Raw genomic sequence first — 14,465 nt, 5'->3', positions numbered from 1 at the left:
GGAACTATTCTCCGGAGATTCAGAAAACCTAGACAGAAATCACTTATAACACATTCCTCCCTCACTCGTGACTTGGAGGTGCTGATGTTGGATTAGGATGGACAAAATTAAAATTCCCAGAACACCAGGTTATAGTCCAACAGGTTTATTTGGAAGCACTAGCGCTGCTGCTGCTTCATCAGGTGGTTGTGTGTTTTTAACTTTGTCCCTCACTCTTGTAACTTATGCAGAGCAACAAAAACCAGGAAGCAGTGCGCATGCTCCAGCCAACAATGGTCACAAGATGATTGATGTCAGCGGTGGACCAATGGAAGTACAGGGGCGGGGCTGGAGGACCTGGCGAGGCGGTTGGCCCTCCGACCAATCAGAGTGAATGAGAGGCGGGACCTGATTATACCACGTGATCATCCTCGCGGACAGCGCGGCTGTGCGGGCGGAGAGCTGTCGGTAAGGAAAGAAATAAACAGCAGCAAGCGGGAGGGAAACGGTGTTGGTCTGGGCTGAGAGGTTTTGCGAACATTTGGTGCACATCGGAAAAGACAAATTTGAAATTTACAGTCTCGTTTTTGCAGTAAACCGGAAAATGCCTCATTTCGCGATTGACTCGAGTCAGTGTCGCCATCTTTATTCGGGGCAACGAATCACTGGACACGTGCAGCCGCCATCTTTGTAGGGGGCAAAGTTCAGAGGGGAGTATGTGCAGCTCTCCCTGATAGAGAGTCATGGGGCAGGATTTACACAGAGCACATTCACACACAGGGAAATGGATATTTTTTCTCTGGATTTGTTTCGTCAATCGTTTAAATGATTTGGATGTGAATAGAGGCGGTACCGTTAGTAAGATTGCTGGTGACACCAAAATTGTTGGTATTGTGGTCAGTGATAAAGGTTGTCTCAGAATACAATGGGATATTGATCAGATGGGCCAATGGGCTGGGGAGTGGCAGATAGGGTTTAATTTAGATAAATGTGAGGTGCAGCATTTTAGAAAAGCAAATCCGAGCAGGACTCACACACTGAATTGTAAGGTCTTGGAGAGTCTTGCTGAACAAAGAGACCTTGGAATGCAGGTTCACAGTTCCTTGAAAGTAGAGTCACAGGTCGATAAGACAGTGAAGAAGACATTTGGTAAGCTTCCCTTTGTTGGTCAGAGCGTTGAGTACAGGAGCTGGACAGGACATTGGTTAGGCCACTTTTGGAATATTGTGTGCAATTCTGGTCTCCCTATTATCAGAAGGAGGCACTGAAACTTGAAAGGTTTGAGAATTGATTTTCAAGGATGTTGCCAGGGTTGGAGGATTTGAGTTGCAGGGAGAGGCATAATAGGGACTGGGGCCATTTTCCCTGGAGTGTCATAGGCTGAGGTGTAATTTTGAAGAGATTTATATAATCGTGAGGGGCATGGATAGCGTAAATAGACAAGGTGTTTACCCTGGGGTGGTGGAGCCCAGAACTAGAGGATATAGGTTAAGGGTGAGAGGGGAAAATTCAACAGGGACCTAAAGGGCAACAAAAATTGTAACATTTCAAAGGCAGTTGAATAGGAAGGGTTCAGAGGGATGCCGGCCAAGTGCTGGCAAATGGGAATAGATTAGGTTCGAATATTTGGTTGGCATAGATGGGTTGTACTGAAGAGTCTGTTTCGGTGCTAGACATCTCTGACTGTGGGATCATAAAACTGCTCCGATTCGCCTCTGAGCACCTTGATGTCCACTTGTTCACTATCTAGCTTCCTCAGTCTCTGAGTGTATTTTTGCTCTGTTTAGTATTTTACTATTATGTTCACAGACCTTTCAGTAAATGAATTGTCCACTGCTGCCCGCCTCCTGACCAGATTACAGAGGAGGTAGTACTGGATGTGTTGAATCATATCGAGGTGGATAAATCTCTGGGACCTGTTAAGGTGTATCCCAGACACTTGTGGAAAGCTAGGAATGTGATAGCAGTGCCCCTCCCTGAGATATTTATATTGTCTTTGGTGACAGGTGAGGTGCTGGAAGACATGTGCCATTATTTAAAAAGGTGGTAAGGAAAGGCCAGGGAACAAGAAATCAGTGAGCCTGAAGTCAGTGGCAGGCAAGTTGTTGGAATGGATTCTGAGGGACAGAATTTACATGTATTTGGAAAGACGAGGAATGGTTAGGGATAGATAGCATGGCTTTGTGTGTGGGAAATTCTCTCTCTAACTTGATTGAGTTTTTTTTGAAGATGTGACAAAGATGATTGATGAAGGCAGATTGTGAATGTTGTCTATATGGACACTGAACGATGTTCCACAAAGCAGACTGGTTGGCAAGGTTAGATAACATGAAATGTTGAGAGAACTAGCCATTTGGATACAAAACTGGCTTGAAGGTAGGAGGCAGAGGGTGGTGCAGAGGGTTGATTTGTGGACTGGAGGCCTGTGAGCAGCAGCGTGTTGCAGGAATGGATATTGGGTCCTTAAATAATTGACTTGGATGTGAATATGAGATATGGTCAGTAGGTTTACAGAAGACACCAAAATTGGAGGTGCAGTGGACAATGAAGAAGGTTAGTTCAGAAGGCAACAGGATCTTGACCAGATGGGCCATTGGGGCGAGGAATGGCAGACTGGGTTCAATTTAGACAAATGTAAGCTGTTGGATTTTGGAAAGGCAAATCAGGGCAGGACTTATACACTTAATGGTAAAGTCCTTGGGAATGTTGCTGAACATAGAGACCATGGAATGCAGGTTCATTGCTCCTTGAAAGTACAGTCATAGATAGGCAGGCTAGTGAAGGTGGGGTTTGGTATGCTTATATTTATTGGTCAATGCATTGAGTACAGAAGCTGGGGCGTCAAATTGTGGCTGGACAGGACATTGATTAAGCCATTTCAGGAATTATGTTTTAAGTTCGAAATCCCCTGTTCTGGGAAGGATGTTGTGAATCTTGAAATAGTTCAGACAAGATTTACAAAGACTTTGCTAGGATTGGAGGATTTGGGCTACAGGGAGAGGCTGAATAGGCCAGGGTTAATTTCCCTGGAGAGTCAAAGACTGAGAGGTGACTTCATGGGGATTTATAAAATCATGAAGGGCATGGATACGGTGAACAGCCACGGTGTTTTCCCCCCAGTTAGGTGGGTTCAAAACAATTGCATGGGCTTAAGTTGAGATGGCAAAGATTTAAAACGGATCTAAGGGGCAACGTTTTCAAACTGAGTGTGGTGTGTGTGTGGATTGAGCTGCCAGATGAAGTAGTGGAGGCTGATACAATTACAACATTTGAAAGGCATCTGATTGGGTACATGGATAGGAAGGGTTTCAAGTGATACAGACCAATCGCTGGCAAATGGGGCTCCAGTTGTTGAGGATTCCTGGTTGGCATGGACAAATTGGACCAAAGGTCTGTTTCTGTGCTGTACATCTCTATGACACTAATAAATGAAAATAAGATGTGTTCCTCTTTTGTGGAGAGCTAGCAGAAGCACAGATAATTGTTCTTGGAGCTGAGAAGGTTAAGCAGTGATTTTGATCAGCTGCAAATTTGTTTCTAAGATATTTAATTTTCAGAGAGAGAGGAATTGTTAACAATGTCACAATTTTAGTAACTATTTTCAGGTAATTGGCAAATAATAAGTGAATATGTGAACATTATGTTCTTCAGTAAGTTCTGAGCATCTGGAATAGTCTGAACGGTAGCTGGACAGACTCAGCAATTATTCATAAACAGATTTGGAATTTTACTTTTTAAGGGAAGATTTGAGGTGCTATGGGCAAATGGGAAGGGAATTGGGACAGATTTGCAGCATCTCCAGAGGGAGAGAGTACAGCCCCAATGGGCTGAATAGCCCCCAGCCCCTGTGCTCTGTGATACTGTCCCATTCACTGTGAATGATGAAGCTCATCCCAGAGCAGAGAGAGAGAGAGGGAGGATCCCACTAATCATCCGGGGCCCATTGTGAGGTGAGTGATGTCAGCGCAGGCCAATAGGGCCAGAGGGCAGTACTGGAGGACCAGGTCGTACGAGTTTGTCCTCCAACCAATCGGAGTGAATGAGGGCATCCTCAAGGTTGGAACTAAAGAAAGGCACATATCGCAGAGATTTGAGAAACTGGAGGACGTGAGATAGGGAGCGTTCTGTGGCTAGTGAGGAATTATATAAATAAGGAAGAGTTGTAAGGCTGGATGAGGTGACATTGATCAGGCGAGTTGAGGATGGAGGAATTTAGGGATCGTGAGGATTAGAGTCATAATGTTATACAGCAAGGAAACAGGCCCTGTGGTCCAACCAGTCCATGCCGACCATAATTCCAAACTGAACTAATTGTACCTGCCTCCGCTTGGTCCACATCCATCCAAATATTTCCTATTTATGTACTTATCTGAATGTCTTTTCAATATTGTAATTGTATTCACAGCTACCACTTCCTCTGGAAGTTCATTCCACACGTGTATCTTTTTTATTAAAACCTTCATGTATTTTCTCAAATCTTTCTCATTTCTTCTCAAAATGAATGCACCCGAGTTTTGAATCCTCCTCTCCCCCGGCTATTCACCTTGTCTACACTCTTTCTAATTTTATAAACCTCTAATAAGCTCACGCCTCAACCTCGTGCACGCCAGTGAAAAAATTCCCAGCCTATCCAGCCTCTCCTTAGAACACAATCCCTCCATTCATGGCAACATGCTGGTAAATCTCTTCTGAACCTGCTCCAATTTAATAATCTCCTTCCTATAACAGCACAACCAGAACTGGACAGAGTATTCCAGAAGAGGCCTCCCCAACATCTTGTACATCCCCAACATAACGTCCCAACCCCTGTACTCCAAGGTCTGAACAATCAAGGTAAGTGTGCTTAGCACCTTATTAACCACCCTGTCTACATGTCACACAAACTTCAAAGACGTGAAGCCCTCGGTCTCTCTGTTCCCATATCACTACTCAGGGCCCTACCTTTATTGAGAGTAAGTCCTGCCCTCGTCTGTTTTGTCAGGTTGTTATATTTTGCATTTATTCCAATCCAAAAAAATTGAGTATAAAGGCAGTAGGGGTATAATTAAGAGGGAAATCAGGAGGCAAAAAAGGGACGTGAGATAGCTTTGGCGAATAGGTTTAAGAATAATCCGAAGGGCTTCTATAAATACATGAAGAAAAAAAGGCTAACTAGGGAGAAAATAGAGACCCTCCAAGATCAGCAAGACAGCCATTGTGTGGAGCTGCAGGCGATGGGCGAGATAGGAAACCAGTGTTTTGCATCAGTGTTTACTGTGAAGAAGTACATGGGAGATATAGAATGTGAGGAAATAAATGGTGACATCTTGAAAAATGTCCATATTACAGAGGAGGAGGAGATGCTGGATGAGTGGCTAAGGAGCTGGTGCAGGGGAAAAGGATTCACATTTTCTTTGGATCATTGTGATCTCCTCTGGAGTAGAGTTGACCTGCATAAGAAGGATGGATTGTACCTGAATTGGAAGGTGTTAACATCCAGACAGGGAGATATGTTAGTGATACTCGGGAGGCATTAAACCAGTGAGGGAGTGGGTGTAAACCCAATAAGATAGTGAGGAAAGAGTATGTCTGAGACTGGTACTGTTCAGAAGTCAAATAGTCAAGGCAGGCAAGGGCAAGGCACAGAATGAAGTCGGACTGAGCAGTTGCACTGCATTTACTTCAATAGAAGAGGCCTGACAGGGAAGGCAGATGAGCTCAGGGTATGGTTTTGAACATGGCACTGGGATATTATAGCAATTACAGAGGTATCACTCAGGGATGGATAGGACTGGCAGCTTAATGTTCCAGGGTATAGATGCTATAGGAAGAATAGAAAGGGGGACAAGAGAGGAGGGGGAGTAGCATTTTTGATTCAGGATAGCATTATGTTTTTGCTGAGGGAAGATATTGCTGGGAGTACGCCCATTGAAATTGTTTCGTTGGAACTGGGAAATAAGAAAGGGATGACCACCTTATTGGGGTATTCTGCATGGATTTTGTCTGGGTTCTCTGGTTTCCTCCCACAGTCCAAAGATGTGCAGGGTAGGTTGGATTATCCAGGCTGAATTGTCCACAGTGTTCAGGGATGTGCAGGTTGGGTGGCCCTGGGAAATGCAATGTTACTGGGGGAGGTGAGGAGGCTCTCAGGGTCAGTATCAATGTGATGGACTGAATGACCTGCTTCCACACTGTTGGGATTCTCTGATAATTCTACTAGTTTTAAAATAGTTACAGAAAATAATAGACCAGATCTACATGTTAAGGTTCTGAATTGGACAAAGGCTGATTTTGATGGCATGAGGCAAGAACTTTCATCTGGCCCCTCCAGCCTGCTCTACCATTCAATAAGATCAGGGCTGATCTTTTCATGGCCTCAGCTCCACGTTCCCGATCTCCCACCATAACCCTTAATTCCTTTCCTGTTCACAAATCTACATTTTGCCTGAAAGGCATTCAAATGCTGCAGTCAGCAGGGAACGCCACAGATTCACAACCCTTTAGCTGAAGAAGCTCCTCCTGATCTCAGTCCTAAATCTGCTCCCCCTTATTTTGAGGCTCTGGAGTTGGACCCGTCCCCAGTGGAAATAGCCTCCCTGCTTCTGTCTTATCTCCTCCCCTCATAATTTTATTTGTTTCCTATCCAACGTCCCATTCTTCTAAATTACAATGAGTATAGAACATGTTTTCTCAATCTCTCCACATACACCAACCCACTCAACTCCCAACTCAAACTAGTGACCCTCCTCTGTACTCCCTCTAGTGCCAGTACATCCTTGCTAATGTAAGGGGATCAAACCTGTACACAGTACTCCAGGTGTGGCCTCCCCAGCCCCCTGTACAGCTGCAGCATAACCATCCCTCTAGCAATGAAGGACAATATTCCCTTCACTGCCTTAATTACCTGCTGTACCTGCAAACCAGCTTCCTGTGATTCATGCACAAGGACACCCAGCTCCCTCTGTACAGCAGCCTGCTGCATGTTTTCACCATTTCATCATCCAGTTTGCTGTTAGTCCGACCAAAATGGATGACCTCACATATCCCAACATCGAACTCCATCTGCCAGATCCTTACCCACTCACTTAATTGATCTGTATCCCTGTGCAGACTTGCAATGGACTCTGCAGACATTGCTTTACTCATCTTTGTATCAAATGTGAACTCTGACACCGTACACTTGGTCCTCAATTCCAAAACATTTGTGTAAATTGCAAACAGTTGTAGTGTCAACACTAATCCAAACACCCGTTTATCCCCATTATTTATTATGTTGGTGAACCGATCCTGTATCAATGATAATTACCCATAATGCTGTGCATCTTTACCTTATACAGCAGCCTTTTGTGTGGCAACGTATCGAATACCTTCTGGAAATCCAGGTACACCACATCCACCGGTTCCCCCTTGTCCAACGCGCTCATTGTATCCTCAAATAATTCCAGTAAATCCATTAACGTGACCTGCCTTTCATGAATCCATGCTGTGTCTGCGAAATGAGACAATTTCTACCCAGATATCTCACCACTACTTCCTTGAGAGATTCAAGCATTTTCTCCACTGCAGAAGTTAAGCTAACAGGTCCTTTTTGAAAAATAGTGGTACCGCGTTTGCAGCTTCCAGTCTGTCAAAACCATCCCAGAATCCAACAAATTTTAGTGAATTATCACGAGTTTGTTATTCTTCCCCCCACCCCCCCCACCCCCATCCCCCCTACCCCCATCCTCCCTTTAGTCCCTGGAATGCATTCCATCAGGGCCAGGAGACCCAGCTACCTTGAGGCTGTTATCTTTCCCAACATTGCCTCTTTACTGGGAGTGATTGTTTCTCTGTCCTCATCTGCCATTGCCTCCACAGGCCTGCCAGATTGAGAGTATATAGACAGTATGTTCCTGTTAAGGCCAAGGCTGGGATGTGTAGGGAATGCTGCCTGTCGAAAGAAATTGAGGGCCTGGTCAGGAAAATGAAGGAGGCATTTGGCAGGGACAGAGAGCTGGGTTTGTGTGAATCCCTAGAGGAGTATAGGGGCAGTAGGAGTACACTCGAGGTAAGCCAGGAGGGCAAAAAGGGGATATGAGATAGCTTTAGGAAATAGGTTTAAGGAGAATCCAAAGTGATTGTACAAACACACTAAGGACAAACGAGTAACCAGGCAGAGAATAGGTACCTGCAAAAATCAAGGCTGTCTGTGGAACTGCAGGAGGTGAGAGAGGTTCTGTGTGAGTGGAGAGGTTTTACAAACACAAATGCGCATCGGAAAACACACATTTTGTAACGTCCCAGTCTCGTGTTTTCAGTAAATGGGGAATTGCCTCAGTGTGGCTGCAGGTATGTGTACGCGTCACCATCTTTATTTGGGGCAAGAATTCACTGGATACATGCGGAACTGCCAGCTTTGTAGGGGGCAAGGCGCTGCCAGGCGCATGTGCAGCCTTTCTGTGGTACAGAGTCATTGGGCAGGATTTACAGAGCACATTCAAACTCAGAGAAATGGATGTTTATTTCTGGATTTGTTTTGTCATTCATTTAAATGATTTGGTATCGGAAATGAGTTTGCAGGTCATACAAAATTGGAGGTATTGTGGATAATGAAGAAGGTTACCTCCGATTACAATGAGATATTGATCAGATGGGGTTTAATTTAGATAAATGTGAGGTGCTGCATTTTGGAAAAGCAAATCAGTGCAGGACATATACACTGAATGGCCAGGCCCTGGAGACGTTTGCGGAACAAAGAGACCTTGGACTGCAGGTTCATAGTTTCTTGCAAGTCAAGTTGCAGGCAGATAGGATGGTGAAGAAGGTGTTCAGTTTATATTCCTTTATTGGTTCGAGCATTGAGTACAGGATGTGGGAGGTCATGTTGCTGTACAGGGCATTCGTTAGGCCACGTTTGGAATATTGTGTGCAGTTCTGGCCTGCCTCCTATCAGAAGGGTGCTGTGAAACTTGAAAGGTTTCAAAAAAGACTTCCAAGAATGTTGTTAGTGTTGGAGGATTTGAGTTTGGAGGCTGGGCTGTTTTCCCTGGAGTGCAATAGGCTGAGCTGTGATGTTATGGAGGTTTATACTATCAAGAGGGGCATGAATGGAGTAAATGAACAAGGTGTTTTCCTTGGAGTGATGGTGTCCAGAAGTAGAGGCATTGCTTTAGGATGAACGGATAAAATTTCAAAGGGGCCTAAAGGACAACTCTCATGCAGTGGGTGGAATGAGCTGCCAGAGGAAGTGGTGGAGGCTAGTACAGATAAAACTTGTTAAAGGCGTCTAAATAGACACATGATATGATGAGTAAGCGTTTACAGGGATATGGGCCAAGTGCTGGCAAATGGGAATAGATTAGGTTCGGATACCTGGTTGTCATGGATGAGTTAGACCGAAGAGTCTGTGTCGGCGCTATACATCTCTATGACTGTGGGATCATAACAGCTTATACTGCTCTGCTTCATCTCTGGGCTCCCTCATGACCACTTTGTTAATGTCTAGCTTCCTCCGTCTCGAACAATGGGTGTATTTTACTATTACTTTTACAGACATTTTTATACGTTAATTTTTCACTGCTGCCCAGCCCCTGACCGTGTGCTGCTTATTAATTTTTTTTCTGGAAAATTTTTGACAGTCAAGAATTCTTTTTTTCCGATGAGCAAGTGTATTTTCCTTCCGTTTCTGACTATAAATTCTGCATCATTTTCGTTCCCTGTAATCCGTTTTGCACTCCCTGAAACATCAACTGTGTTTCTCCTTCCACAGATCCCAGTGATTAATGCCATCTCCCTGTCGCCTGGGGAGAGGGTGATGTTTGACTTTCTTGTACAGCTGCAGTTTGTGTGGTGAAGGTGCTCCCACAATGGGGTTGGGTAAGAGACATTACAGAGTATTCATTACAGCAACAGTGATGATTTGAAGATAATGTCCAAATCAGGAACAGTTTGTAGTTTTATTATCATGCTTATAATTTCACACAAATATTATTGGAAACTTTAGACAAGGCCAGAGAAGTAGGTTTTGAGGAATGTCTTAAAGGAGGAAAGCAGACCTGTGAGGTTTTGGCTGTGAATTTCAGACCTTGTTGCTTTGGCAACTGTAAAAGCAGCCACACAGGTGAGGTAATGAATTAACAGATCATTGGGAGTCTCGAACAGAATGGGTTGTCGAGGTCTCAAAGGGTGTGTTATGCAGCGAGCTAGGGATGATCACAACCAGGAATTATATCAAGGGTGAGAATTTTAAATTGTGGGATGTGGGCCGGATGCTGGCAGGTGAGACTAGATTGGGTTGGGATATCTGTTCGGCATGGACAGGTTGGGTCGAAAGGTCTGTTTCCATGCTGTACATCTCTGTGGCTCTATGTTGTTGATTATGAATAGCAGCCTTTTGATGGATCAACAAGTTCTGGTACGAGGAAGTACTTGGGCAGAGATTTAGTTTTTCTTGAGATAACAGGGAGGTTGAATGTGGGAAGTTGGCCAGGAGTGTGTTTGTATAAGGAAGTCTGGAGATAACACAAGGTGGATGAGAGTATATGAGCTAATACAATGTTAGAATCAGCTCGAAATAGTGGTCTTGTCCCCCTCACCTCACCACACCTCTGGGATTCAGCTGGTTGTCAGGTTGTGAATCAGGCGGTAACACAATCGGGAGCTGAGTGGCCATGGTGGAGCCTGAAATGAGTGTCACTCAGCTGGCTGTTGCTGAGCAGCTGCTGCTTGGTAGCCCTGTTGGTGACATCTTCCATCACTTTACTGCTGATCGAGTGTGGACTGACGGAGGGAAATTGGCTTGGTTGGATTGCCCTGTGTTTTCTGTTGAACATGCCTGGGCAATGTTCCACCATGTCAGTAGATGCCAGTGCTGGAGCGGTACTTGGCTTGGCGGGTGGCAAGTTCTGGAGCACAAGGCATTAGTATTATTGCCAGGATATTGGCAGGGCCCGTAGCCTTTGCACTACTTAACCACTTCTTGATGTTATTCAAACTGAATGAAACTGGCTTAAAACTCACATCTGTGATGTTGGAAACCACTGGAGAAGGCTGAGATGGAGCATCCCACTTCTGGCTGCAAATGCTTTTGACTTATCTGGTGCATGGATGTGTGAGGCCCCTCCATCAGTAAGGGTGGGATATCTGTGATGCTTCCTGCAGTGAGTTGTTTTATTGTCCATCACCGTTCACAACTGGGTGTGGCAGTACTGCAGAGCTCTGATCTGATCCATTGGTTGTGGGATCACTTAACTCTGTTGCTTGCTGTTGATGCTGTTTGATATGCAGATGGTTCTGTTTGGTAGCTTCACCAGGTTGGCACTTCATTTTTAGTTATGCCTGGTGCTGCTCTGGGCATGCCCTCCTTTCCTGTCCTTTGTGATGGGTGAGAGCAGGATTTACAAACCCATGAGATTACAGATTGTGCTGGAGTACAGTTCTGCTGTTGTTGATGTCCCACAGTGCCTCAGGGAGATCCAATTTACGTTCCTACATCTCATCAAAGTCTGTCCCATTTAGAACGGTGATAGTGTCACTCAACACAATGGAAGTTTTTCTCAACTTTAAGCCAAGACTTGTGTCTCCAAAAAGAATGTGCAATGGTCGCTCGTACCGATACTGTCATGGACAGATGTATCTGTAACTGGTCAGTTCATAACAATGAGATCAAGTATGTTTTTCCCTGTTGTTGGTTCCCTCACCACCTGCTGCAGACTCAGTTGAGCAGCTATGTCCTTCAGGACCTGACCAGCTCAGTCAGTAATTCTGTTGCAGAGCTAGTCTCGATTGTGGAGATTGAAATCCTGTACCCAGAGTACGTTTGACACCATTTTACTTCCTCAGTGCTTCCTCCAAATGTTGTTCAACATGAAGGAGAAGTGATTCATCAGCCAAGGGAGGACGGAGCGTGGTAATCAGCAGGAGCCATGAGACTTCCTGGTGTCCGGAGTCAATGCTGAGTACTCAGAGGGCAAATCCTCCCTGTCTGTGCCACCACCTCTGCCTGGTCTGTCCTGCTGGTGGGACACGACATATCCAGAGATTTCAGGAGAAAGTGAAGACTGCAGATGCTGGAGATCAGAGTCGAGAGTGTGGTGCTGGAAAAGCACAGCAGGTCAGGCTGATGAAGGGCTTAGGCTCGAAACGTCGATTCTTCTGCTCCTCGGATGCTGCCTGACCTGTTGTGCTTTTCCATCACCACAATCTCGATATCTAGGGATGGTGATGGTGGTATCTGGTCATTGTCTGTAAAAGGGCTCCTGAAGAAGGGCTCATGCCCGAAACGTCGATTCTCCTGCTCCTCGGATGCTGCCTGACCTGTTGTGCTTTTCCATCACCACATTCTCGATATCTAGGGACGGTGATGGTGGTATCTGGTCATTGTCTGTAAAAGGGCTCCTGAAGAAGGGCTCATACCCGAAACGTCGATTCTCCTGCTCCTTTGATGCTGTCTGACCTGCTGCGCTTTTCCAGCAACACATTTTCAACATTGTCTGTAAGAGTTGATTCCATGAGTATGAGTATGTCAGGCTGTTCCTTGATTGGTCTGTGAGACAGCTCTGCACATTTTGACACCAAACTCCAGATGTTAGTCTGGAGGACGTTGCACCATCGAGAGGGCTGATTCTGTGGTTGTATTTTCTGGTGCCTTGTCAGATGCTGAGTGGTCCATCCAGTTTCATTCCTTTGTTGAGACTTTGCAGTGATTAATACAGTGAGTAGCTGGCTGGGCCACTGTCGGGTTGGCAGGATATTTTTCCACCATTGACAATGGTTCCATGGAGATTAGTAGATTCCTAATTCCAGTTATTTTTTCTTGAATTCAGATTCCACCATCTGCCAAGTTGGGATTCGAACCAGGATTTCTGTCATTGGTTTTAATATTTTGGGTAAAAGTTAAATACATTAGGTTTGTTCACTCACTTTAAATATCACTTACCCAGGTTTTGTTTCTTTGTGAAACACTGTCCATCATCCTGTCTCCTCCATCCTTCTCTCCACCAACAAGAGTTTGGAGCACATGGAGTTTCTCTGTCACTAAGACTGAGACAATCCGATCTGCTGCTTCCCTCCCTCCCACTGAGTCAAACTGCCTCACGTGGTGTTCCCGGATTTTGTCCAAACTTTCTCCAATCCCGGTCAAGCCTTATCAGAGCTCATCTTGACCCTTTTACCCTCATCTCAGTAAACCATAGAGTTTCCAACTCTCTCTCCTCCCCCTCCTCATCAGTCTCCGTCACCGATTCACAGATATTGTTCCTTGTTCTGTCTTTTCTGGTTATGTCCTTCTCTCCCATTCTGTGAAAAACTAATATTTGACCTCATGGTTGTTGAAAAATCCTGCTCCATCTCCACTCTCCCTTTCCTTTCTGAATTCCTTGCATTTGGTGTCCCTCATGGATCTATCCTTGGCCCCTCTTGTATCTCCTCTACATACTGACAGGAGGTGACATTGTGCAAAAGCACCATGTTGGGTTTCACATGTACACTGACAATGCCCAGCTCTCCCTCCCCGTCATCCCTCTCCATTACTCCACTGTTACTCAGTTATCAAGCTGCAAACCACATTCCCACTACTCGATTAGGTGCAGTTTCCTCCAATGAAACATTGTCATGGTTAAACCCGTTGCCTGACCAATTCCTTTCCCTTACTGCTGAGCCCCTCCCTCTCACTGAGAACTATACAGCAGAACTACACTCTTCACAATATTGCAGTTCACTCTTCACAATATTGCAGCTGTTTCTGACGCGAAGCTGACCTTCTGATTAGACGTTTACACAATCCCAAACACCAGGAATTCCAATCTCTTAAACGTTGTTTGTCCCCTCCTCACTCCAGCTCCATTGCTACTGAAACCCCTTACCCGTGTCTGTGTTGCCTTAAACGTGATGAATCCGAAACAGAACCCTTGATTCGGTGACTGGCTCAGAATCTGGTTTCAGACTCCCCCCTCAGTATTTACCCTCAGACACATCAGTATTTATTCTGTCAAACCCCTTCAGAATCTGGTGGTGCGGTCTGATTGTAGCTTGTGGAAATGGCAGAAGCTGATGTGTTGTATCTGGGTGGAAGGTAAGGACTTGGGGTGGGTGGGGGGAGCTTGCGGGGTGTTCTATCCTTGTTGCAGTTGGAGGCGTGGGTTTCAAAGGCAGAGGTGCAGGAAGTGGAGGAGATACATTGGATGGTATTGACCACATGGGAGGGGAAATTGCAGTCCTTGAAATATTTGGTATTTTGGTATGTTCTGGCTTCACTGGAACACTGCAGTAAGCATGAGACAGAGGTGTTGGCCAGGTGTGTTATAGTGACAGGCAGCTGGAAGCTCGGGGTCTGTTTTTTGCAGCAGAACGTCGATCATCAGTCGCCATTTCCGCCACCTCCACTGAGATGCTGCCAGACACAGGTTCCTGTCCCCTCCATTAACAGCTATGCACCCTCCCAGCCAGATCGTAATCCACTCCTTTGTCTTTCCAAATGTTCCGGTCTCTCTCTGGGTCCTGTCCCTGCCCATTATTTACTCATTAATCCC

At 45.4% G+C, this 14,465-nt stretch overlaps 1 long non-coding RNA gene across 1 annotated transcript in view; it reads left to right on the top strand.

The window, feature by feature from the left end:
- Nucleotides 1-409: 409 nt before the first annotated feature.
- LOC132814292 (uncharacterized) overlaps nt 410-14,465 on the top strand; it is a 32,124-nt gene continuing 18,068 nt past the window's right edge. Inside the window, exons 1-3 of the long non-coding RNA XR_009644352.1 lie at nt 410-447; nt 4,708-4,812; nt 9,707-9,813. This is a non-coding gene — a long non-coding RNA (uncharacterized LOC132814292). The remainder of the gene's footprint in view (nt 448-4,707; nt 4,813-9,706; nt 9,814-14,465) is intronic.

Source organism: Hemiscyllium ocellatum, unplaced genomic scaffold (genome assembly GCF_020745735.1).
Source record: "Hemiscyllium ocellatum isolate sHemOce1 unplaced genomic scaffold, sHemOce1.pat.X.cur. scaffold_795_pat_ctg1, whole genome shotgun sequence".
In the NCBI taxonomy this organism is placed as follows: Eukaryota; Metazoa; Chordata; class Chondrichthyes; order Orectolobiformes; family Hemiscylliidae; genus Hemiscyllium; species Hemiscyllium ocellatum.
This window is presented reverse-complemented; position numbering and strand designations above follow the sequence as displayed.